This window comes from Panthera uncia, chromosome E1 (genome assembly GCF_023721935.1).
Source record: "Panthera uncia isolate 11264 chromosome E1, Puncia_PCG_1.0, whole genome shotgun sequence".
Taxonomy (NCBI): domain Eukaryota; kingdom Metazoa; phylum Chordata; class Mammalia; order Carnivora; family Felidae; genus Panthera; species Panthera uncia.
In genome coordinates, this window is record NC_064814.1 from 23,416,639 (window position 1) to 23,443,747 (window position 27,109).

Here is a 27,109-nt window from a genome sequence, read left to right on the forward strand (position 1 = left end):
AGGATGACAAGGGCCTGGTCCCTATCCTAATGTTCACCTTAGCTGAGACTTCTGTCTATTCTCACAGATCCCTTGACAACTAATGAGGAAATGATCCAGGGCAGATAGGGCTCCTTAGAGGAAAAGGAAAGACACAGCTTAACACATTCTCTTTCCTAATGCTGACTGCAGATGAACGAAGACGGGTTTGGGCTCTGCATGCTTCTGTCACTTCCCGCCACCCCCTGTGGCCCCCTTTTCGGAGAAATATAGCTAGTGCCACCAAATGCCCCCGGGGGACTTCCCCATTTTAAAATTGGCGAGGCCCAGCAAGGCAAGCCAGGGGCCTACTCACGGGCACAGATATCCCAGGCCTCACGACAGCAGCAATCACCGTCAACTCACACGGAACAACTTGGACAACTGCAAATCCATGCAAATCCGTACGGGGAACCCAAGTCCCAGACCGGGCCAGCTGAAACACACAGGCAAACCGGCCCCCGCGGGCCTCGGGAGAGAGGGGACACGGATCAAGCTCGAGGGACGCACGCTGGGGATTCCGGGGGCCAACAGGCCCCCTTCCGCCCCTCTGCGGACCTACGGACGTCACAGCTTAGCCCCGTGCACCCTTACGAAGGGGTGCTCTCCTTCTTGCGGGCTTTGGCTACACCCCAGGCAGGGATGTGTGCAGCTGCCGTGATCCCCAGAGACAAGGTGCTAACTGTCAGAGACGGGAGGAGGTCCCCGCGGGCTGGGAGGCACCGAGCAGAGAACTCAGAGGACATTGCTCTGCAGGAGAACCGCAAAGGGCGAGTGTGCGTGTGACAGCCACCTACCCGCAGAAAGCCAGCCAATGTGCCTACGCAGAGGCGCTCTGGCACTCCAGGAGGCTCTCTGATTGGCGGCCAAGAGGAAACCGTAAGTCTCACCCAGGTGTGGCCTGGGCTCTCCAGACACTCTTTCATTTGGACCCGAAAACACCCCCGGAACGGCCCCAAAGTTGTGCTAACTTTTCTCTGGTCTCCTTCCCCCTCCCGGGCAGCGGCCCTCTGCACAGGCTCACGGAGGGCCAGGAGGAGCCTTTTCCCCAGGGAGACGCACGCAGCTAGCAAATTAATTGGCAACAGCGGGTGAATCACACTGGGACTTCCTTCTTGTTGCCGGGCAACCTCATGCACTTGGCAGAGGGACATTAAACACAGAGGGGAATGTTGGGAGGCATTTGCAAAAATAAAATAAAGAGTAAAACATACAACACCCCAGACTCATCCCAGCAGGCGGACCCAGCCAAGGCGGGCGGGGGGTGGGGGGTGGCGGTTGGGATGGGGTGGGGGGCGATGAGGGGATCACTGCAGGGAAGGAAAGTAAGGTTAGGAAAGAACCAGCCCCCCAGAGAAGCACACCCCCGTCCTCCCTCCCCACATAACTCTGCTCCGGGTAGTAGCATTTCTATTTGGCCAAAGACACGCCTCCGTTAGCCTAGAGAAAGGCAACAAACAGGGGGCTCAGGGATTAGCAGGCAGCTAGAGGTTTGAGAGATTACCCACAAACCAGATGGTTTTGCGAAGCTTGCTACGCGACAACTGTATCTCCTGTTTATGCTTCTTCAGCGTGCATCACGCCCAGGTGAAGTTGCACTGCCACGTCCAGGGCAGGATTCCCTTCCCCCAATCCTTTCTCCACGTGAATGTTTTCGTGCCCGTTGCCAAGGCCACTGGGAGCTGATCAGACAAACCTCTGACACACCGTGTTGCCCTTCAGAACCAGTCTCTGGCCTTTTTGAAAACTCCCGGGACAGAAGTTAAAGGTATGGAGAGTCTGTGTAGGGAACAGCTGATGGAGGAAAAACGGGGGCCAAGGAAGGAAGAATGGGGGCAAGAGCAAGATAGCCCCTGTGGTTGGTGGAATATCCGCCCCCAAAGACACCCATGTCCCAATCTGGGCAACCTGTGAACGTTCCCCTCTGTGGCAGAAGAGATCTGACATACAGAGGTGATTCTGGAAGAGCCGGGTAGGCCCCACATGTCACCACAGGTGTCCTTACAAGAGGGAGGCAGGGGGAATGAGATATGAAAATGAAAGCAGGAGCCTGGAGTGATTCAGGAAGGATTCAGAACACAGAGGCCTTCAGAAGCTAGAAAAGGCTAGGAAATGGATTCTTCCCTAGCCCTTCCAGAACAAACCAGGCCTGTGGGTACTTTGAGGTTAGCCCGGTGAAGTGGGCCTCCAGAATGTACGAGAATACATTTGTGTTGTTTCAAGCCACTGCGCTTGTGGTGATTTTACAGCAGCCACAGGAAACTAATGTTGTCAATCGGGCCTACCATGCCTCTGTCTCCCGGTAAATCTATAGAAGAGGGTATTGCGTTAGGGATACAGGTGACAATGGAATGCAGCTGGTCAGAAGGGATGGGGTCCCAAATTTGGCTCAGAATCGTCTACCAGACACCCTGCAGGCTCAGAAGGGAAAGGTCAGGTCTCTGAGAGCAACTGAGGCAAGAAGCAGTCCAGGATTTAAGCGGGCTCTCAAATTATACCGTTTGTGACTGTCACTTGGGCTGATGGCTTAATCTCTGAAAGCCTCAGTTCCGTCAACTGAAAAACAGCTGTAGCCTTTCTCTAGATTTCTGTTATGTGGGCGAGAATGCTCTTCTGTCTTAGTAAGTCATTGCCAATTTAGAGTTTTCTAGTAACCACGATGGAGGCGATATTGTCACAGATCTAGAAAAACAGGATTCAGAGTCAGTCGAGAGTAGTGACTCTCCAAGTGTAACCTTGGACCGGCAGCTTCAGCAGGCACCCGGGGAACTTGTTAGAAATGCAAATTCTCAGGCCCTGCCCCAGACTTACTGAATCAAAACCACAGGGGGCTGTTCTGTAGCTTGTAAGATGGTTAGCAGCACCCTTGGCCTCTACCCACTAGATGCCAACAGCACCTTCTTCTCCGTGTGGCCATCAACACTGTCTTGGGCATGGTAAGAAAGGGAAGGGGGGGGGGGTCATCAAAATCACTCCCAGTTGAGAAAGGCTGCCTCTCAGGGGTGGTTCATTCTTGACCTTGGCTGCACATTAGAATCACCTGGGATGCTTTTCAGTATTCCAGTGGCTGGACCTTGGCCCCAACCTGGAGAAATCAGAATCTACTAGGGCAGGATCAGGTGGTAGTTAAAGCTCTCTGGGTGATTCCAGTGTGCGGCTAATGCCGAGAAGCACTGCACGTTGCAGAAGGCCAGTGGGCCCGGAGGAGACACCTCTCTGAGCTGGGGAAGGGGACACACCTGAATCCTGACTATGGGAAGCACACAAGAAGCTACAATAACCATGGCTTGCTGTGGACCTGGGAACCGGCATCCTAGTCGCCAGATGGGGGTGACTAGATGGGGTGGAATAGAAATTCCTATTCCCTGTGTCACCTCATTTCCCATCAGAACTGGGTGGACACCTTTCAGTGTCTCCCATGAATAACCACACAAAGCCTCAGTTTCCTCCCCTAATAAACAGCACACAATGAACCAGCTCCCACGAGCTAGAAACATGAGCTCATTCAACAAAAAGAACTGTCTTAATAAAGACAGTGGGGTGGCAGTGGGGCCTATTTAGAAACGGGGAGCATTAATTCTCCTTCCAATTGGGTAAACTCCCCAGGCACTGAAACCACAATCCTCCCACAAGGATGCCCCCGGAGCAAGGAGAGATTTCCCATCTATTTAACGGAGCCCTGAAAATCAGCTTAGCCGGTGCTCCACACTGGGTTGGAGCAGAAAGGAAGGAAAGAATTAAATGAGAAACCAGCAATGAAGAAAGGGAGGGCCGAACAGGTTGATGCTCTGGCTCCTCGAAAAGAAAGATGAAGTCATGTGTAAATTGTCTGTCCTGCTGGGACTGTCTTTTTCCTCCATTATTTCACTCCCTGCCTACCCTGCTGAAATGCTGAGCCAAGCTCTTCCTTGTTTCCCTTGGCCCAAACCATTAAGTCCAGGATGTCACTAGGGGAAGTGGGGGGTGGAGAAAAAAGGAGGAAGAAGAGGAAGAGGAGGAGGCGAAGAGCAGAGGAGACAGAGAGAGAGAGAGAGAGAGAGAGAGAGAGAGAGGGGGAGGGAGGGAGGGAGGGGGTGGGGCAGAAGAGGAGTGCAGGGCGAGAGAGCAGCTCACAGGGCTCTGGCCTTCTTAGGCATCCCTTCACAGAGGCACCAGGATGAGTGGGCCTTTCTGTCCCCTGCCTATGTCAGCCCCCCAGTGACTAGCCTAGATGGAAAGATGAAGAGGTCACAGAAAAAGCCCCCCTCCCCACCTAGTGAGACTCTCAGAAGCTAAGGTTCAACGGGATGGAGTCTACCAGCACGTTCCCATTCTTTCCCAGAGGACCTGACTTCTGTCCTGACCACGTAATGCAGCTGATCGGAACACAGTAGAAGAAATCCAGCCGCTCTCTACCAGTGGTGCCGAAGAGGCGAAGGACTCGGGTCCCTTTTCTGCTCCGAGGGCCTCTTAACAAGTTCCTGTGCTACCAATTAGCCCAAAGCATATAGGACTTTGCTGCTGACACCGGCCATTCCCAGGGCTCCCCCATTCCTTTCCCTACACTACTGGCCTTCTCCAGAGTCAAAATGTGTCTCCCGCTTGACGAAACTCCTGGTTCCCTCCAGCCTGTAAACCTCGTGTGCAAATGTCCTGACTCTTGCAAATGTGTTAAAAAATAAACTTTAAAAAGCTTCCAGATGTTCTGTTTGTATGGGGGTGTTTCTCTGCTCCTGTCTCCGGAGGCCAGTGCACGACGTCCAGGGGCACCACCGCCTGGGGGTGGCGGGGGAAATGCCCCTCCCCCAGGGCCACACTCGACCAACTCATGCACCAACCCTCCCCCTGCAGAGATGCGACCGTGCGCTTCCTCTTCTTCCACCTTTATGGGTGAGACATATACCCCTGAGGTTTGCTCCCTGTAGTGCAGAGACCTCCAAAAGATTCCAAAAGAGCGAGCCTGAGATCCCAAATAACATGCCTTCGGGCTCTGTCTCCTCAGAGCACCCTCAAAATCCTTACACCAACTGCCTCTGAGGCAGACTCAAGTACAAAATGACACAGAGCGTCCCTTACACATGTAAGATGTGAAATCCCCACCTGCAGGGACATCCGAGGAGCTGGACCAGCTGGAATAAGGGGACGGTGCTCACGGCTGGCCAAGGCCCCTTGGGGCTGGTGGCCTCTGATCTATACAAAGGTAATTGCCAACGGGCAGCCTTGTGCACACACAGCCCCACACGCACTCTTCCCAGCACACACACCTGAGGGCTTGGGATTCTTTGCACAGGTGACGCCTGCTCCCTTTGATGTTCGCCGGATGTGTTCCCATTGGGTGAAAACCAGACCTCAATAAAACTGGGCATTATCAAGAGACTGGTGGTTTGTGATTGCACCAGCCTGTTATCTCGGCTGCCCTGGGTGGGGCTGCTTTGCGGTTCTCCATGGAAAAGCATTAACTTCTAGGTGGATCAAAGACCCTTCTGAACCAGCCGACTTGGATCCCTTGTGTATCCGCGGGAGACTGTTCCTGAAGATGGACTTTAAAGATAATAGGGACCCCAGTCCCACACTCCCTCTGCCCTCTCCTTATCATGCGGCACGTCCCTCAGGGGCCACCCAATGGCCAATCACAAGGCCCTTCTCTTCTCTTTCTTCAGATGGCCCATTAACAGTAGCTAATAGGGGACTGGGCCAGAGAGGGTCCGGCTTTGCTGCAACAATGAGGACCAAGGGGACAGAGGGACACCTATGTGGAGATCGTGCAGGAGCTCCTCTGCCCTCTGTGAATCATGCCAGGGATGGGGTTCCACAGGAGGGCGCGTGCTACCCTCTTTCCTTAGGAGGGATAAATGGATAGGTCCCCTCGCTTGGTCCCTAAAGTCCCTTATCGGACTCTACTGTCTACCCAAATGTTTGAGGGCCCATAGCCAGCCTGCAGTGAGGACACTGTGGGACCTGTGGCTTGTCTGGATCTAGAACACCAAGGACTGTCAACCACATGGGAGAGAAAAGAGCCCGTGCACTCAAGGACCCACGCTGGCGGGCTTCGAGGGCCCTGAATGTTCCTCAGCACCTCACAGGTCGGTCACCGGTCAGCTGGAGGCATCCGTCAGCAACCACGTTTTCCTTCCCGGTGCTCAGAGGACCCTTAGTGTCTGACCCTGAGGAGGCACACGAATGAGTGAATGAATGTATGAATGACCGAACAAGTGAATCACCAGAAACAGAGGCTAGTTACCCGACAAGTGTGGGAGGGACGTGAGGCATGGACACTCACTCCTACCAACAGGAAAAGACGTCAGGCAGCACATGTCGCTGAGGACACCTCAGCTTGCTGAAATGGAGTCAAAGCGAGGTTCGAGTCCCGGGTCTTGGGCAAGTTACCTCAGTTCTCTCCAACCCAGGTGTTAAATGGGAATAAGAGAAGGATCCGTGTTGTGAGGACAGAGTGAAAGACTAACGGCTCAACAAGTAAATCTGTCCCTGTAATTGTATCTGTCTCGATCTCTACTAAAAAATGCGGGAAGGAGGGACCGTAAGTCACTGCCTCGATTATCTTCCTGGTGTAGACCAGACCTAAGAGGTGTATAAAAACTCCAGACCCATCCTTGGTACTCTTTTTGTTTAATCAATAAAGCTGTCTGTAGCATTTAGATTAACCGTTACCTCGACGCCTTCCATGCTCCCTCCAGCACCCCTAAAGCGTGTGGCAACGTGTGCCCCCGTACAGGGAGTGGGTGACAAGGGCCCCTCCTCCTGGAGCCGTCCCCCCCCCCCCCCCCCCACCAAGAAGAGGATGGCCCAGCCACTGACAGGACAGGACAGGACAGGGCTGCGACCTAGATTCCAACCCAGTTGACGTAAATCAAGACTCTAGGTTTGATGCTGTTTAACCTGGAAGCACATGGACAGAAGGAAGGATGGACAGACGGACGTCCTCTGCCCACCTCCAGCTCCTGGGTCCTGCCCTTGCTTCTCTCCTCCTCCTAACTTGGGAGTCCGTGACTCCTCCTCAAACCTTGGCCGCGTGTTCTACCCCCCCACCCCGCCGCCCCATTAGAGACACTACAGCCCGAAGAGCCAGCTTAGGCCAACCCAACAGAAAGGGGCCTCTGGGGACTCTGAATGGTCTGCCCGGCCCAGCCCCAGCCCTGCCTGCACGGCATGTGGCACGGATGCCAAGGTGACAGGGTGGTGGGGGGTGGGGGAGCAGGGCCTCGGCACCCTCCCGTCACTGCGGGGCCAGGCTGTTAACCAAGGCTGCAGCTGGGCTCTCAGAGGCCGGGGGAGGTCAGGCAGCAAGTTCACAGGACAGGCCACCCACACGGCACATCAGGACCGCTGGACTGTCCCCGGGGCCAGCGCAGCTCTGGCCCTTGGCCCTGACTCGGAACACTCCACCATATGGCCTCCCTCAGGGAGGATGAGAGGGAGGAAAAGAATAAACGGGGGATGGGCAAGAAGGAGCCACACCTCCCCCTGGGCGCCAGGGACCCTTCCCAGGCTTGGGGGAGGGGAGGCTGGAACTGTCCCCAGCAGCAGGTCCCAGAAAAGCAAGCGAGTGTCACAAAATGAACTCTGACAGCAGCAACGATGCCCACGATGAGATGGGGTCTTCCTCTCTGTGCTCTGCAGCCCCCAGATGGGTTCCCAGGGTTGGATCTGAACCTCAAACACCCTGGACCTTGGGTTACTTCACACTTTGCCTATTAAAGACCCAAACTGGATTTTCATGTTTGCAGAGACAACTTTGACCAAAAGTGTAGGCAGTGGAACAAAACAGGAAGAGAACTCTCTCTCTCTCTCTCTCTCTCTCTCTCTCTCTCTCGTTCTCCCTCCCTTCTAAAACTCTAAAAGGATGGGGTGGGGGGAGGGGGACAGGAAGGGGAGGCAAACAAAATTTTGGCCGCTTTGGTACCTCTGGGTACCCTGGGGCCCGCCTGTGCTCTGTTGAAAGCTCTTCTCCCTTTCTTGGGTCCTGCAGACACCAGTCGGTGGGTCACCGGTTGGGCAGGGATGGGGGGAGAGGGGAACTGGGTGAGGCTCTGGGAAAAGGGAAGAAAGAGCCGAAGAACAGATTCTCTGGCAGAGCTGCAGAGGAAAGAGCCTGAATGCCTCATCTGGGCGGAAGGCAACCTTCCCAAGGTTCCTCGGCATGCTGGGACTTGCTGGAGACCAGAGCCCCGGCTGGCAGAACGAGGGTGGACAGCGGAACCAGAATTCAAAGGGGCAGCCGGAGGAGGGGGGCCCCACGGGGGAAGAGGGGGAGGTTTCAGTGAATCATATAAATTAGAGACAGAAAGGATGTCAGGCCACCTTCACTTCCTTCCTCTCCTAATGGGAATTATCTCATTAGCCCCGAGCTTCCCAGAGGCTGACTCTAAATGATTCCTGTAATGGGGATTTCAGTCCACAGCCTCCCTATCGGATTGGACTCTGAGGAGGGCTAAGAAGGGCTCTTAAAGGGACAGCAGCAAACCACGCCAGTCAATCTACTCGACACGGAGTGCCTTCTCCAAACACTTCACGCAGCATCAGTATGACCCTTGTGCCCTGTATTTCCACTTACAGGAATTTACTACGAGGAAGCAGTCATGGACATAGGGATAGGCTCTATAACAACATCCCCTTCCGCCAGAAGAATGAGAGTCACGTTCTAATCCCTGGAACCCATAAATGTTACCTTATATGGCAAAAGGGACTTGGCAGGTGGGATTACATCAAGGGTCTTGAAATGGAGAGATGATCCTGGATTATCGAGATGGGCCCTAAATGCCCTCACAGAGGTCCTTATCAGAGGGAGGCAGATGGAGATCGGACTACAGAGAGGAGAATGGACGTTGACCATAGAGGTAGAGATTGGTGTGATGTGGCCACAAGCCAAGGAATGTGCCAGCCTCTTGCAGCCAGAAGCTGCAAGAGACCAGGAAGGACTCTTCCTTGGAGCCTCCAGAAGGAAGAGACCTTGTCCACAACCTGCTTTGAGCCCCATGAGACTCATAAGATTTCAGACTTCTGGCCGCCAGAACCATAAGACGATACATTCGTGTTTTAAACCACCAAGCTCCTGGTGATTTGTTACAGCAGATCCTGGAAAGTAGAATGGATATGAATCAAGTTCTTACCAGGATGTTCTTCAGAGCCTTTCGGCACAAAAGAAAACACCGCTGGAAACATCAAAGAAGGGTCCCAAAATAGCTATGCCACAGTCCTATGATGAAATACTATATGACCATAAAAACACCGTGATGCTATTCCTTAAAAAGAGAGCATTGATATAACCGAGTATGGATCCTGAATATTTTCCTTGCCTTTTATAAAATTTTCTTTTTTTAAACCTTTTTAAAAGTTTATTTCTTTATTTTGAGCGAGTGAGAGACAGAGAGAGCAGGGGAGGGGCAGAGAGAGAGGGAGAGAGAGAGAATCCCAAGCAAGCTCCGTGCCATCAGCACAGAGCCCGACACGGGGTCGATCTCACGAACCACGAGATCACGACCTGAGCCGAAACCAAGAGTCGTACGCTTAACTGACCGAGCCACTCAGGCACCCCCTTTTATAAAATGTTCTAATGGTAAGCATCTTATAACTACCTCTGGCATCACGTAAGTCACAATTTGGCAGACAGAGCCAGAATCCAAGGTCGGTACCTTTCTGGGCTCTGAAGACCGTCTCCCGGCAGAATGGCTCTGCTCCACACACACCTCAGCCCGGCATCACGGCCCCTCCAGCTACGGACCCACGAGCCTGCAGACCCTCCTGACAGGTAGCCTGGTCCCCTGGACTCCTCACCTCAAGCCTGTTCCCCTAACCCATCACAGAGCGTGTGTATGTCTGCCTCACATGCCGTGCGGGGGCTGCCGTTAACAAATGATCACGATCTGGTGGCATGAAACGACAGACACTTCTCTTCTCCTAGTTGAGGAGGACAGAAGCCCGAAATTAAGGTGTCGGCAAGGCTGGCTCCTTCCAGAGGCCGGGAGGCGGAACCCATTCCAGGCTGGTCTCCCAGTTGCTGCTGGCTGTCGGCCGTCCGCGACCTGTGATGTTTCACTCCAGTCTCTGTTTCCATCTTGAGATCCCCTTCTTCTCTGCGTCTCTCTGTTCCCTCTCTCTCCTCTGAGGACTTGTCACTGGGTCCTTAACTAATCACATCTGCAGAGACCCTATTTACAAACATGGTCACAATGTGAGGTTGTGGGTGGCCGTGACTTCTGCAGGACGCTCGTGGATACGCTGCAGACCGCCTTTTCTTTGGGTCTCGGCAACTCCGCAAGGCCTTCTTGGAGTCCTCCAGGTCCCAGACGTCAATCCCTCCTGGAGGGACCCAGAGGCAGACAGAGTCTCCTTAAATGAACGAACTTCCTGGCAGCTGGAGTTGCCGATGGCGGGCAGGGCAGCCTCGAGAGAGAGGTTCTGCACCATGCCAGCGTTCCCAGCAGAGAACACCCGCCTGGAAAGACTCAGAGGAGATCCTGGTCTGCAGAGGAGATTGATTTGGGTGGCCAGAGAGAGTACGGCTTTACAAGAGCCGAGGAGTTGTGCCCAATCCACTTAGAACAGTGCTGGGCAAAGAAAAGGCACTCGATAGATGTTTACTGCCTCACCAGACAGGTCCCCTTAAATCTCTACATTCCTCCTTTCAATGAAAGTGTGGGACATTCTGGAGCAAATTAAACTAAGAATTAGATGATCTGTATATTCAACGCCTATCTGTCGAGCACCTTCTCGATGAACCGCCCTATGAGATACCCGATCGGACACTCCCGTGTGCCTGTCTCTTCCCTCATGGTAAGCCAGTGACATACCAGGGCAAATCACGTGGCCAGAGACACCTCAATCTGAACCTCAGTGATTGTGTGGACTGAGAAAGAGACTTGGGACAACCAGAGTCGGTATAGGGGCAGGTGGTGGGTTCCTGGGGAAAGCCTAAGAGATCAGGCCCTGGGATCTGTATTTGCTCCTCCTTGGCCCATTGAGGAAGGGAGAGAAGGCAGAGAAGCATTTTCTGCAGCAGCAGCCCAGACTAAAAACACCTACCGGTGTGATTTATCAGCTGTGGGAGGCCCAAAAAGCTCTTAAGCCGCAGGTGGGTGCCCGTAAAGCCACCCTCCCAGGGGAGCCCAGACCTCAGGCCCTGCTTGACTGCTAATCACCATAAGAACCACAGCGCCTCAGCCCCGATCTGGGTGGCCCTTAACCGCTCCCAAAGCCTGTCACGTGCTCGGTGATCTCAGCTGGCCTCACACAAACCCTGTCAAGTAAGCAGGACAGGTGTTGTTATTATTCCCACTTTACAGATGGGGAAACCGCCTGAGCGCATCGAGGACTTGCTCAGGGCCACCCAGGGAGTACATGTCCCGGTCACCAGCCCAGTGCTCCTTCTGCAGCCCAGGCTCGCAAATGGCATCCCCACCACCTATGTTCTGCCCACGAGTACTTTGGGGTTTTACACAGGAGACCACAAAGATCAGATGATGGCACCTCCTTCTCTCAGAGCTGGGCTTCTTTTCTGGACCCTGGGGAGCGTGACTCCCTAAAACTCCCACCTCTTCCTGTTCAATCAACTTTCCTCCTCCTGCTTCACAGCAGGAGGTGGACCGGCAGAGGCAGGCATGACTCCTGTCCAGGCCGGGCCACCCTTGCGAGAGCGGTGAAGCATGCCTTTTGGGATCTGGGAGGAGAAGCAGCCCGTGTGTACCTCTCCGGGCACGGGGAAAGACCGAGGGCACGCAGAGCTGACCCGAGTGCCGGGCTCAGCTCTCGAGCTACAGCCTTGCCAACCTGCCCCGTAGAGGTCGTCAGAGCCGGGCCCTCGAGTTCACCGAGCTGTCTCAAGCGGCCCCAAGAAGTGGCTGGGTGACTTCAGAGAAGAGCACAGCAAGAACAACACTACCCTCTTCTGGGGCCACAGGTCAGTAGGGCAGGAGTTAATGATCGTCGGGTCGGCCCTCCGTGGGAGGAGGCAGGGTTCCTTTCCCAGGGCCGCTGGAAAGACCAGCCCATACCGCCCCAAGGCATTCACGGCAGAGCTGATTGAGGTCCCAGAACCAGAACCCTTTGGGCAGCACCTGTAGGGCGGGGAGGGCAGGGCAGGGCAGGGCCAGCCCTATCCACAGCCCACTCCTTCTGGAATTCCCGGGTTCAGGCTGGCTCCGTGGACTTAACCTTCCAGCCAAGGTTGCCCCTCACCAAACCACTGCTTTGTCCCCTTCCTCATCCCGTGTGGACTTTGTGTCCTCCTCAAGGCCCCTTGGGAGACCCTGTGCAACAAAGAGCTCCATGGGCTCTTCTGCCTTTGGGTTCAAGCCGGAGGGGAGCCGTAAGAAGGGAGTGGAAGGTGTGCAGGCTGTGAAAAAGCCCAGCCACCTCCAGCAATCTAGGCCAGCGTCCGGTTCCCATGACACTCTTACTGGCAGCGTTAATAACTAACCACGTCCCAGACAGGTGCTGGCGGCCTGGCCTTAGGAGTTCTTGCTCAGGGTTGACAGTGAGTCACTTCCCTTTTATAGTTTGCTAGCAGACTGAGTCACCCGGAGGCCGACCCTTTCACACAAGTTCTCACACCTGGGCCAAGTGGCATCCGTGCCTATACCTTCGACCACCTTTTCTCCGCATCAGCTGGGCCCTGTGAAGTGGACCCTCAAGGTCTAGGCCAGTGTCCCCGTGCCCCAGCCTCTGCCCCTCCCCATCCCTCCCCACTCCCTCAGTAGGGACAGTGACCCCGGACCCAAGGAGTCTGGAGAGATGTCTGAGAGAGGGGTACTTGACAGGTGGTCACCCAGGCCTGACAGTGGGTCAGGTGTCTCTCACCTTTGACCTTTACCCTAAAGAGCGCTCTCCTACCTGCCCACCCCTCCATTTGCACACAAGGATGACTAGAAGTGGAAAGTTCTAGATGATGAGCCAAAGGACAAAACTGTGAGGCCATAAGTTAGCTCCATCACCCTCAGGAAGGACAGAGGCTGTGGCTGGTAAACTGAGTCCCATGACTGTCAACATACTCTACGTCCTGCGTCAGGTGGGAGGCAGGACTGGCCTGGCAGGGCCACCTTTCTGTGTTTTCTGGAGATACACCAAATCAACCTCACCTGGGGGAGGGTGGACCCCTCTTCAGGTGCCCCTTCCTTCCCCACTCTTGCATGGTATTTCCTATAATTTTTTTTAATTAAAAAGAGAAAGAGAGAGGGGGAAAAATGAAAATTATGAAAATGAAAAAAAACAGGAGGCAAAAAAAAAAAAAAAAACAAACAAACCAAACACCTCACTGAAATAGTCTGGGGATTTACTTTTTTTTTTTTAATCCTCAGAAAGTCCCTCCTGCTACCTGGTTTCTAAAACAGACGATAAACACAGATGACATCAGATTGGACAGACTGGGCGCCTTACCGCCAGGGGCTCCCGGCAGGTGTGAGACTGACAGGTTGAGAAAAGATGACACTCTTTCTATCATTAGAAGATGAAAACCAAGGGGGGAAGATGAGAGGAGAGGCTGAGTGCCGGGTGTGGTGGGAAATCTGACACCCCGCCAGCCGCTGGCCTTTTTGGGTGAACTCCGCTCGTCTAGATGGGGCGACAGGGCGCTCCCTTGGGGCAGGCGGGTGTGTGTCCCCCACCTCTCAGGTGTCGGAGTGCAACTCACTCCGGGGCTCAGAGAGCGAGGCTGCCGTGCTCTTTGCGGCCCGGAGCCCCCCGGACTTTCCAGACTGAATTCTGAAATCGGCTTTGGCAGCTGTGGCTCAACCCCATGTGGCGTGAGGGGCTCTGTCTGCCACACACGTCTCGCACATACTGCCCGAGGACGTGGCCGGACAAGCTGCGTCCACAGCACCGAGGGTGCAGATGCCAGGAGAGAGAGGCTCCACCCCGCCGTGGCTGGCTCAGGGAGACCAAGTGAGTCATCAGGCCTGAGCAGTGACCATGATGTCCCAGGGTGAAAAGTGGGAGGCCCGGGGATGGAGCCCGCTGCACAGACGCGAGCCACGGTGACTCACATTTGGACCCCGAGGGGAAGTTCCATCCGCGAGTCCTCTGGACGGCTCCCGTCCCCCGGCTGAGGTCATCCCCACTAACGCTCGGAACTGGGGCTTGCTTCGTTCTTTCTCCCAGAGCCCCGGCTTTTCACTCTCAATTACGGTTACGGCAGAAGTCCGTGTCCTAGCCACCTCTCTGTCCCCACCACACACGCGTGATGGTTGGACCCGAGGAAAGAGCAGGTCCTCCCTGGGTGTCAGGTTTTCAGGTCCCCACGAGAGCATTCTAAGAGGCACGCTGTTTGAGGGGTGAGCTCTGGGGCACAACGAGTCTGCCCCAGCCGGGCGGTCACTCTGACCGCAGGACAGGAAAGACACACGGGGAGTGAGGACAGCCCCGTCACTGTCAGGCTCCCTCTGACGGCAGGAGGAAGAGGTGAGGAAGACACAGGTGCTGCAGGGCACCAGGCAGAGCCCCCTGAAGGGCGGCAGGGAGACCACAGGGATGGCCGGGATCAGGTCCCAAGGGCAGCCTGCTCCCTCTCCTGTCCTTCCACCACTGGACGGGAAAAACGGGGGCATCTGGCCTCTCTCCTCCCAGAATTCTTCCCCCATTCCCTTCTGTTTCCTCTTTCCCTTTGAGCTGAGCCCACAGCCTACAGGTCTCATGCCCGATGGCTTCGAAGGCAGGGAGGAGAGGAGACTGACCCTCACAGGGAGCCACCACCCCAGGGCAAGAGGCTAGCCTAAACGGGGCAATCACAGCTCCTGAGAAATGGCCCCGAAGCTTCTCAGCTCATCCCCACCTTAAATGTCATCCCGTTGTCACACGTATGTGATTGGGTGGGACAGGGATAGGCACCCCGATAGCCCGACCGATCGTGCCGTCACCCCTCAGCTGCTCTGCTCCTCTCCGTTTCCACACAGCCCCCAGGAAGGAGGAGCACAGCACACGCGTCTCAGAATCCTGCTGTGGCTCCCAGTTTCCTCAGTGGGAAAGGCTGATGCCCCCCAGGCTCTCGCTGGCCGGGGCCTCCTTCCAACCCCACCGGTGCCCCTGTCCTCAAAGACACCAGGTGGGCGGGGGCCTCGGTCTCAACGCCCCTCTTCCCTCTGTAGAAGCTCTTCCCAAAGTGTTCACGCGGCCAGCTCCTTCGAGCCTGTGCTCAGAGGTCCCCTCCTCAGTGAGGAGCCCTGCCTTATTCAACACTGCAACCCGCCCTCCCCTCCCCTGCCCGCACACTCGGCCTGCCTTTCCTGCCTACATTTCTGTTGTTTTGCACAGCCCAGCACCTTCCCAGGTACTAGGTGATTAACATATTTACTATTTTGCTGTGTAGCATCCACCCTCCCCACACTCTCGGCCAGTTCTGTGACAGCAGGATGGCGTCCTCTGCCTTGAGCGCCCCGGCACGGCCCGGGCACCCAGTAACGCTCCGTTAGATGAATGCACGAGCGAATGAAGGAAAGAATGAGGAACTCGCTGCCGTTCCCAAGGGCATGGAGGGCTGTGTATCTCAGGGAACGAACTGCTATTCAGGCTGAGGTCACCTGGGGAGGGAGGGGAGAGGGCGGGCTAAGGCAGAGGGAGCTGTTTTCACAAAGGCAGTGCCCACAGTTGGCCTGGAAATCCCCTCGGAGTCACTCATTAACACCCCGCCCCCCACTCACGCTCCCCTGCCAGTCACCCGAACTGTAGACGGCGGCCACACTGACTTCCCCGACTGCCTCCTTCTCAGGCCCAGCCTCCCTCCCCACTGCCCTCTGAGCACCCGGTGTGTGCAGAAGACACAGGGAGGGAGGGATGAGATGGAAGAAACACCCACACCCAACAGAAAATAAGCTCCCACTCCGCCCCCCCTCCCCCAGCTGTGAAGGCACCAGTGGGGGAGGGAGGCAAAGGTGAGATGAGGTTCCAGTGCCCTGCGCCCCATGGTTATGGGGTTTTGAGGAGGTGAGCACATAGATGGCAACATGGCGGGCGGGGCGGGGGGGGGGGGGCGGGGGGGTGGCGTGGAAACATTCCAGTCTTGGAGGTAGGATACGAAGCACGTAAGTTTGGCTAAAAGGATCCGGATTTGAGTGGGGAGTCGTAGCAATAAGATTAAGTATCCAGTGAGGTCTGGTCGCTCAGATAACAACTAGAGAAGCATGACAGGGTTGCTTTTCTGTTTTATCTTTTTTTTTTTTTTCAATCAGAAAGTAGCCATGATGAATACTGGGTTTAAGAAAGCAGGTTAGAGAAAGCACAGGTAGGATTATGTGCGGAAAGAAAGACTGGAAATCTAAAGGTTGGCGCCCCCAGTGAGTGTCCCGGTGTGTGCAACCAAAGTCAAGATCAGCAGGGTGGCCGGGAGAAGGGAGGGGAAGGATCAACTCCGAAAATCACTGGGGAGCAACGGTCAGGATTCGGGGTTCTAGGGGATGGGGGAGTTAACGCGGTTGGATATCTTCCTTCTACATGATCCATGAGGAATAAGATAAATAAGGAAGGGAACAGACAGGGCATCTATTATGATCTGGACTTTCATTTGTATTTTTGTACTGTCTCATTTAGTTCGTGACCTCCCCTGACGACAAGGTATTAGCATCGCCATCTTATAGGTGAGAGGCTTACCAATTCACCCCAGATCATATCCAGAGCTAAAGAGGGAAAAAACCCCACTGACATTAAGTGTGTGCCTTAATACATCCCAAGCACTATGCCAAGCACTTAACTCTGTATCCTCTCATTTCATGACCCAACATAGCAGGGATTTCCTTGCATTGTCCCCATTTTACAGCGGCGAAAACTGAGGTCTAGGGAAGTGAAGGCCATCGGCCTATAGTCACAAAGGGAGGAAGTGATGGAAGGCAACCCTGGGCGACTGACCATTCCTCTGTCTCCTCACCTGCAGGCTGGGTAGAACACGCTGACCTGCTAGGGTTGTGACAGGTGGGAACGAGTTCGCCCAGGTAGGAGCTGGGAGAACACAGCCTGCCTGGAATTAACTGCAGTGACCGTTAGTATTTATTAACCTGTGTCCCTGGACCTTCTCCGACAGCTAACTGCAAGGCTCCTGCCTGCCAATCACCCCTGTGGGCTGGTGTGCAGGTACAGGTGCATTCGGGATGTCTGGGAAGAGGAACTTGGCTATAGAAGGAACAAAACCCCCAAAGCAAGAAGGGGTTACCTTCTTGCAGCTCACCTTTGTGTCTTGCCCTTCTTTCTTGGTTCGGAGCACCTACGCAGGCCAGCCTCAAACCTCTGGTTTCACCTAGAAAAAGAAGGGAGAGTTACACCAGGAAATAAGACAATAAAACTCATCTTCGGGGCGCCTGGGTGGCTCAGTAGGTTAAGCGGCCGACTTCGGCTCAGGTCATGATCTCGCGGTCCGTGAGCTTGAGCCCCGCGTCGGGCTCTGTGCTGACCGCTCAGAGCCTGGAGCCTGTTTCAGATTGTGTCTCCCTCTCTCTCTGATCCTCCCCCGTTCATGCTCTGTCTCTGTCTCAAAAATAAATAAACGTTAAAAAAAAAAAAAAAAAAAAACTCATCTTCAAGCTTAAAATGTAGAGGAAGTGGTCTCTGAATGCCAGATAGCCTGCCAAGGACATAGGAGTTTAATAGTTGTTTATTCTTTTTTTCCCCACTTATTTTAGAGGGAGAGCAAATGGGAGGGGGGCAAGGACACAGAGACAGACAGACAGACAGACAGACAGAATCTCAAGCAGGCTCCACGCTCAGCACAGAGCCCAACCCAGGGCTCACTCAACCCAGGGATGATGACCTGAGCCAAAATCCAGAGTCTGACCCTCAGCTGACTGAGCCAGCCAGGCGCCCCTGATTATTCTTTAATATAAAATAAAATTACATTCATTCTGAATAAAGGCAAAAATCCATTTCCTATGTCCATCACAGACATGGCAAATGGAAGAATACTGTCAAAGAAATACAGGCTATCATCTCAATAAACAACACCTACAATAAAATGAAACGAATATTACATTGGATAGCAATTTTTTTTTCAAGTTAAATCTTGCATTCACAGTGAATCTTTAGTAAAAAAAAAATAATAATAATCTCTTGCCACAGGCCTGAGTTGTTCTGGTTTTGAGGGTCCTTTTACTCAAAGACTCCTATGACACTACTGAATTGTGTATGTTCTGACTTTATGGTATGTCTGAATTCATCAGATGGGATAAATCAGGAGGACCATCTAGCTCTGTGCCTGCCCCCTACCATTGTTATTAGCTTCACTTTCATTTATTCCTTTACGTGTTTCTAGAGAGCAAGGCTATTCCATGCCATCCACATAATTCCTGAGCATAGTTGCTGCTGCTGCTGCTGCTAAAATAGATATTTAATCTTTAAATCCAACCTCTGTTCAACCTGATTCAGACACCAGGAAGAGTAGTATTTCAAAAGGTGTTTAAGATAATAGCCCTATTCTAAGATTCCCCATCATTAGGCTCAAAGAAATCACTCTAGACCCCCAGGTTGGCAAATGAAAACAGGGAGAAGAAAGAAAAGGGGGAAAAATAATACCATCAGATTTGAAACAGAAAACTTGTAACCTTCACTCACAAGGGGAAGGATTGTTTGGGTGGTGTTTTGTTCTTTCGCTGGATGCACACATACATCATCTTGGGGCCCGGATCACTCGCGCGGTTTCTAGGGTTATGGAAGACAGGGTCCATGCTGGTACTCTGTGGCCAACCCCATCCACCAATGCCCGCCAGCAGATCGGCATCCTCTGAGCCCCACAACTCCCTCCCCCAATCCTGGGGACACGCATCTGCCGAGCCAGCTTCTTCCATCATGCCCAAGAACTTATCCCAAGAGCAACCTCAAATGCAACGTAGGGCTCTTGAGTACAGGGCAAGGAACTCAACAATTTTAGCTCCGCTGAGCCATGCAACACTTGAGACATAACTAGATGACTCACCCATGCTAGAAAGTTCATCAAAAAGAAGCAAAGCAAACCACAACATATCCTCCAACTTCAACTTGGGCACCAGAATGGATTCCCACTCCTGTTACCGCTTTATGTAAGGGCACCCCCACGCCCAACCCGTGTTCAGTTCATTAGGTGGAAAGCATCCGATAACCCCATTCGAGTCAAAGGGCAGATGAGTGGAAATGCTTCCAGTCTCACCCTTCCAGGGGACATAGGACATTTAACACAAGGAGGTCCAAGCTCACCCTGTCCCCATGACATTTCGATTTAGCCAATGTAGTAGCAGACTTTGAGGAGTGGGGGCCTTAAACCCTACAGAGGGGGAGGAATGGTTCTCCCTGCCTAGGCTCCCAGACCATGCTACTCACTGAAATCACTCCCCTTGGCAGCTGGAAAATCCTACTGCAGCCTGGGTCCCACTCCCAGCAGCTCTGGTCGGTATAAAGTAAGGTCTGAGCATCGGGTTAAGGAACGTGTTAAGTTCCCCCAGGAAAGTTTAACATGCATCAAAATGTAAGGATCAACTGGAGAATCCGTTAAAATTCAAATCAACAAGTCTGAGGTGGCAGCCTGAGATTCTGCCTTTCTAATACGCTCCTGGGCCGGCCCAATGCTGGTGGTCCCACAGAACATGCTCAGTAGTCAGGGCTCAGCAGGGATGCCCTCAAACACCTTACGTCCCCTTCCGCAGAAACCTCGGGCAAACTGACCCCACCCTGCCCCACTCTCCCTGCCGCCTCTCCAGCAGGCCCCAAGACCTGCCCAGCTGACTTGTGGAATGCCAGATGGGTCACATCCCAAGAGACAGCTGCCCCTCTCCCCCTCCCCGCTTAATCCAGTTCTCAGCAATCCAAACGCTAGCCTGCAACACACTCTAAGAAACACTGCGTTCAACGGAACAGTTTGTTTCTGCTCTGGGGGTTTTCCCCTTTGCTTTCTGTGTCAATGTGCCTATCCAGGGCAGGCGGGAAGCCTGGGGGACCATGGATACAGCCTCTCCCTGCCCACGGCACACTGGCTCAGCACCTGCCACACGGAGCCCTTCTGTGGCCACACACCCACCTCCCAGCTGCCTATCCATCCTCGGTGCAGACTAGGGCAGGACAGGGAGTGGATGGTGTTCCCTCGAAGGTGGCCAATGGCAGCCGGCCACGCCCGGCACCAAACCTCTGAGCTTGCATCGGGTTACCCACAGCCTGCCCCCACAGGTCCCTCCCTTCCATCTGTACCCCCCACCCTGACCAGTTCCTTCCAGACATCTCCAGGGATACCTGAGCCAAACCCCACCTAGTGGCTCTTGGCCCAACCACCTCGGCCCAAGATGGAAGGGGCGGATCCTCCCGGATACCTGCGACTGAGCCACTGAAGGCTCAGCAGGTGAGGCCACAAGAAGACAGGAGTCTGGAACATGTCCAGGCCACGCCAGCCCACGCTGGTCTCTCCTCTCCACCCACGCTGTCAGTCTCGCAGACAACAGAAGGCCACACGGTACAGAAGACTAGGGGAGGGCAAGATCAAACACCGGCTTTTAACACTTTGTAAGCGACGGGTCCCTCTTTGGCCAAAACAAGGGTTGCAGTTTAGGAGAATTCTTGGACCTTCTGAATGGGTCCAGTATCAGAGGGGAGTGACTTCTACAAAACAGGCCAGGGAGTTGTCAGCTGGCCAACCCCCCGGGCCCCATTTCTAAGAAGGTACCTAAGGCCGATACTCACTGAGCACAGGATGCAGTGCCCAGGACCCCGATCCACGAAAATGTTCTAATTTCTTATAAAATTAGAAGCAGCAAAATGAGTATAATTTTCATGCCTATATAACAGTGAATCCAGCCTGGATGATATTCACCCTTAAAATCACTGCAATCATAACATGTCATTTTTAGGGGTGCCTGGGTGGCTCAGTTGGTTGAGCGTCTGACTTCGGCTCAGGTCATGATCTTGCAATTTGTGGGTTCGAGCCCCACATCTGGTTCTGCGCTTACAGCTGGAGGCTGGAGTCTGCTTTAGAATCTGTGTCTCCCTCTCTCTCCTGCCCCTCCACAGCTCGTGTGCTCGCTTTCTCTCTCTCTCTCTCTCTCTCTCTCTCAAAAATACATAAGGGGCTCCTGGGTGGCTCGGTCGGTTAAGCATTCAACTTCGGCTCAGGTCATGACCTCACGGTTCGGAGGTTCGAGCCCTGCCTCAGGCTTGTGTGCTGACAAGCTCAGAGCCTGGAGCCTGCGTCGGATTCTATCTCCCTCTCTCTCTGCCCCTCTCCTACTCATGCTTGCGCGCTCTCTCTCTCTCTCTTAAAAATAAACATTAATAAATAAATAAATAAACTTAAAAAATTGTTTTTAAGTAATAAAATGTCGTTTTGAACTTTTGGGGGGAGGGGTGGGGAAGGAGCTCACGAAGGCAAAAGGGCCTAAGGTCACGAGCAGCTCATCCAGCTCGGAGTCTGACTTCCTTCCAAACTCCAACCTTGCCACCCTTTACGCAGATCCTTTGTTGAATGCCCTTTCTCAGAGACCCCCACCCCAGCCCGGAGGCCTTCTCCCAAGTGCCTCCCAACGACCCTCCGCTGACTCTGTCCCAAGTCCTTCTGTTCCATGCAGGTGCGCTGGGCCTGCTTTGGACCAGGCAGATAAGTTCCCACCCCCGCTCTGTAGAAGCAGCTCAGCCTGGCAGACACAGAAGCATCTCTGAAATCCAAACACACACTCAGCCCCCTGCAGCATAAACACTGAGCACACCTCACACCCAGGCCTATAAAAGATAATTACACAATCTGATCTGGCAAATTAGGGCCACAGAACGTCTAATTCGTACGATGAATTCAAGGGCTGTATCGGCAGGAAAAATTAACCTGGATCTTTATTGGGATTCGCCCCCAGGTCAGGATTACGGTTTATTTGTCTTCTTTAATTTTCTTGCTGAGGATGGGTAGAAAGGCGACCTCTGCTGCCCACCCCCACGCCCCCGCCCTCACCTCCCCACCCCATCCAGATTTGGCTTTTAGACAAGCAAGCTGACCAGTGATCTTTCCCACAAACGAAGTCACTCTAGCTAATATCAAACAAAGCACAACTAGAAGAGACAGACAGATAGATACAGAGATCGATCGATCAATAGATCGATCGATCGATAGGTAGGTAGGTAGGTAGACAGGCAGTCAGTTAATTTTTCACAAAAGGAAAGTTGGGACATCCCAAACCCAAATCAAGGGCTTTATTTTATTAGTTGGCACTAACTCAGTACAAGTAAACAAAAGAACTGACATGCCCAGCTGGCAATTTACCTCCTAATTATTCTGGCTCAACTGTGAAATGTGTACTTAGAGAACAATCATATATACACATTCCCCTAAATACACTGTTTCTCTCTCCCTCTCTCTCTGTCCGTCTCCTTCCCACCTCCCTTCCAAGGAGCCTTCCAAGAGGAGAGGCCTCTCCTTAAGAGTCGGTTCCTACCTCCTTAGCTCATACACAGCTAGATCACCAAAGACCTGTTACCGGAAGGTCAGGGCAAGCTGACACCACGTGAGGATTATCCTTCACCGAACTGAAAAAAGCACGGTGGCAGGACAGTGAGGTTTTCCCTCTCTTTCCCAGTGTACCTTTCTGGGGGTCTCCTCTGGGGCAATAAATTCCCCACCTGGTCTCCTAAGTCAGCCCTACAGATGAAAGATGAAACACTGGTCAACAGAGCGGGATTTAGTGCTCACGCCTTAGTGGCTACTGCAGAGGGAAGTCTGTCTGCGAAATAAGGAGGTGATGAGCACAGAGGCAGAGGACCACTCGATGCCAGCATGATCTACCCCAGAAATGATTTCAGTGCGCCTCTCTAGGAGACTGCCCCGGCTCAGAGAAAAAGCGCGTGCTTCCGTAGGCTTTCATGTGGAGCCCACAGAACGTTTGCTCTTATGGGAATTTATTGTATATGGACAACCTCAGCTCAAAAATATACATATGGGTGAGTGAGTGACTGTGTCTTTGTGTGTGGCTATGTATGTATGTGTATACACCCAGGACAATGAGTTTATGGGAAAACAAACCCGTTCTAAACAACAGCCTCTGACTTAAAGCAACAGACATGTGGTTTTCTTGTACCAAATCCATAAGGATTCTAGGTGACCCAGTTAAGAGCGGAGGAAAGGGGCGCCAGACCGTGCAAATTTACTGTCAGCTGGATTACAATCTCTGTAAAGAGCTCCAGCCAAATCTCAGATTCCGACTCCAAAAAGGTTGAGACGAGGGTATACTTTTAAGGAGACAGACATCCATTCCATGCCGACTGCTTTGAGGGGTCGTGGAAGGAGGAAGGAAGCAGCCAAGAAAAGCGTCTCTCTTTCCGAACAGTGACTACACTGACGCGGGCTTTATTTTGAAGCACTGACCATTCTAAGCCCAGAAAGACGGGCAAGAGGATGTCGAGTATCCATCAAATCCGTCGCAGACGGACGACACAGAGTCTTGGCAAATGATCAAACGTATGTCACACACTTCTGGGTTCTAGGGTCAGAGAGTCTAAGATTAAAATCCTAGCTTGACCACCAGCTAGCTGTATCACCGTGGACCCCTTCCTGAGTGTCCATTTTCTCACCTGAAAAGCAGAGACAGCAGTAGTGACCATTCTTTGTCACTAGTAAGCCTTCCACAACGGTTAGCCATGATCATTCTTGTTATTTCTATCTGAGGATGTAAAACAGGGCTGCGCTGGTCTGTATTTCACAAATGGGTTCTTGCTACTAAATTAAACCATTTGTTCAACTGCGTAGCATATTACCTGGTCAATGGAAAGTAACCGATAAATATAACTGCTATCAGTGCAAAAATAAATAGGTTACAGAATTGCATAGTTAGAAAAACAAACTTAGGGGCGCCTGGGTGGCTCAGCTGGTTAAGCATCCAACTTCAGCTCAGGTCACGATCTCGCAGTTTGTGGGTTCGAGCCCTGCGTGCTGACAGCTCAGAGCGTGGAGCCTGCTTCGGATTCTGTGTCTCCTTCTCTCTCTGCCCCTGCCCTGCTCACACTCTGTGTCTCTCTCCAAAATAAATAAACATTTAAAAAAATAAAAAAAAAGAAAAAAAGAAAAACAAACTTGGAAGGAGAAAGCAAAAGGTTAACCATTGCCATTTCTGGAGGGTAAGTTTATGGACAATTTGTTTCATTTCTGCATGTCGAAAGTGAATAGGCATCGTTTGGTAAAGAAAAAAAAGTCTTGGTATTTAAAAAAAATACCAAAAAAAAAAAAAAAAGGGCATTCATCGTCTTCAAGTAGAAATAAAGCTATAAATGCAGTTTTTAAAAACCAGCCAAGGGACCCCTGGGTGGCTCAGTCGGTTGAGCGTCCGACTCTCGATTTCCGCTCAGGTCATGATCCCCGGGTGGTGGGATCGAGCCCCACGTCTGGCTCCACACGGAGCACGGAGCTCGCTTAAGATTCTTTCTCCCTCTCCCTCTGCCCCTCCCCCGCTCACACTCTCTTTCTAAACAAAACAAAAAACAACAGTCAAAACAGAAGTTGCGGGATTGCTTGTGAAATCAGAAAGAGATATTGCAAGCAAGCCCCAAAGTTGGGGTTTGAGACCAGATCTGGCAAGGGTGCCCCCTGGGACCTCCCGTGTGATCCACAGACCAGGGGTCAGACACACCCAGGCGGCGAGGGGAACAGCCCGCAGACTTCACTGACAGGAGAGCGGCACTTTCCACTGAAGGATACAGTCAACATTGGCTTGAACGGTAAACTTGACCAAGAATCCGAACTCAGCTGACAGGCTGCAGGCCAGAGGGTTAACAGACCTGCTCCGTGGCATTTTCCAAATACCTGTGCCATTATAGACAGAGGGCTCTGATGACACTAGCCGTTTTGGTTCAGGACCCACGGCCCCGTGCATTTCCCGGAGCCTGTTACATAAGCCCAGGCTGGAAACAGAGGCCAAGCTCCATGGAGACGCAGAGGCCACACCAGCAGTTAAGGGCCCGCTGCATGACAGCATGGAACAGGGAGGGTGGATTTGAGCCTGAGAATCAGGACCCTCATGGGCCTCACTCGGGGTGCCCAGGTTCAGGAGCGTCCCCCTAACCTCCTCTTCCTCCTGGGTCCAGCATACAGGGGGACCCCACGGCTCAGGCCTCAGCCCGGCTGAACGGCCGTCCTTTCCTCCCGTTCTTGAAGACTTCCCAAATCCCTGCCCCTGTCCTTTTCCCCAAGCCCCAGCTTGCAAGCCGCAGGGCAGGCTGATCACCGATTCCCCAAGAACTTCGAATTCTCCACCTCCAGAGGGAATTCCTGATCCCCTCAACCAGGCTCCCCTCGGAACCTCTCCATTTTCTGTGAAATGAATTTCACTTCAGTCCCTCAGTCATCCACATGGGCAATATTCCCCCAAATCACGTGAATCACCCTACCTCTGCTCAGTTCTTCTGCAGGTGGTGTTCATGATCCGTCTTCTCTTTTGTCCCCATGGCCCTGACCATAGCTTAGGCTCTCTCGAACCTCAGGTCCAGAACATCCCCATAATAAAAATGTCATCTGTTGAGCGTTTACTGTGTCCCAGCCTTTTACATGTGTTCGTTAATTCCCTCATCTTGTGCCGCGTCTCACCCTGTTCTCTCTCCCTCTACACACGAGCTCTATGTCTGAGCTGAAAAGCTCTGCAAAGTTCTTTGGTGCCTCGGGGCCCTTGCACATACGGTGTCCTCAGCCTGAAACACTCTGTTTAACTTCCAAAGTCTCAGCTTAGACTGCCACTTTCTTGCAGAGGCCGTCCATGATGACTCTATTACACGGGCCACCCAAGCAGTAAAACCCACTGTGTTCTTCACGGCACTTAACCTAATCTGAAATGATCAGATGTATTTATTTCATTTTAGTTTGTGTGTCTGCCTACAATCTTACTTCCAGGCCATGAGATTCCTGCGTGCAGAGATGATATCTGTTTGGTTCTCCACTGTACGATCAGCATACATTGTAGGAGGCAGCCCTCTTTTGGCTAAATGAATGACTATTAGTACCCCTGCGTGAAAGGTAAGGCAACTGACATACAGAAAGATTTACAACTCGCTCCAGGTCACGAGGCTAGTAGGCAGTGGAGTCCACACTTGCACCAAAGCTCTTCTGGATCCAAGGGGAAAGCTGACGGCCACCTTGCTATTCTGCCTTCCACGCTGCAGTAACCCCCCATGTGGGCTTTCCACCTGCCTGATCCAGAACCTTCTGCATTGCTCTCCTAGTTTATCATTCTAAAATACCAGCTACGTCTACCAAACTCTGCTCAACCTTTAATCAGCGGCTCCCTACTGCCTTCCACGCAGACTGCACGCGCCCGCCTGAAATCAGAGGCCATCTACGCTCTGTCCTTCCTCTTCTCTCCCCAGCCTCGTCTGCAGGATTTTTCTGCTTCTTATCTAATCTTCGTTCCCCACACCTGCAACACCTCCCTCCCTCTGCCTCTCCCTAACACCTTCCCTTGAGGCCCAGCCCTGGTCCCACCTCCCATGAGAAGCTGCCGGACTTTCCAGCCTTCGGTGGTGGCTCGCACTTGAGCCACAGTATTACTGGCCGCCCCACAGGTGCCCTGAACATGAGGTGAAAGAAGGAAGAGGTTCCCTATCCTGTCTCCCCCCCCACTCCTGCCCGCTGCAAAGAGTCTTAAATTCCTTCAGGGCGGGCAACATACCTCCTGCGTTGGGAACCCTGGAGCCCAGTATAAACCCTAAATGAGAGGAGCTTTGTTGCTGCTATGTGCCATACTCTGGCCTGCAGTCCTCCAAAGATGGGGGTGCCTGGGGAGCCCGGGGGGGCTTAGTCAGTTGAGCGTATGACTTTGGCTCAGGTCACGATCTCATGGTTCGTGAGTTCCAGCCCCGCGTCGGGCTCCGTGCTGACAGCTCGGAGCCTGGAGCCTGTTTCGGATTCTGTGTCTCCCTCTCTCTCGGCCCCTCCCCTGCTCGTGCTCTGTCTCTTTTTGTCTCTCAAACCTGAATAAACATTGGGGCACCTGGGTGGCTCAGTCGGTTAAGCGTCCGACTTCAGTTCAGGTCACGATCTCACAGTTCGTGGGTTCGAGCCCCGTGTTGGGCTCTGTGCTGACAGCTTGGAGCCTGGAGCCTGCTTCGGATTCTGCGTCTCCCTCTCTCTGCCCCTCCCCTGCTCATGCTCTGTCTCTGTCTCTCAAAAAATGAATAAAAATTAAAAAAAAAAAAAGCTAAATAAACA

General features: G+C 53.0%; 1 long non-coding RNA gene across 3 annotated transcripts in view; it reads right to left on the bottom strand.

The window, feature by feature from the left end:
• The window catches only part of LOC125927391 (uncharacterized), a 293,134-nt gene that overhangs the window by 134,523 nt on the left and 131,502 nt on the right, over positions 1–27,109 (bottom strand). For all 3 annotated transcript variants that reach the window (XR_007459327.1, XR_007459326.1, XR_007459328.1), the window contains exon 2: positions 17,159–17,227. This is a non-coding gene — a long non-coding RNA (uncharacterized LOC125927391). The remainder of the gene's footprint in view (positions 1–17,158; positions 17,228–27,109) is intronic.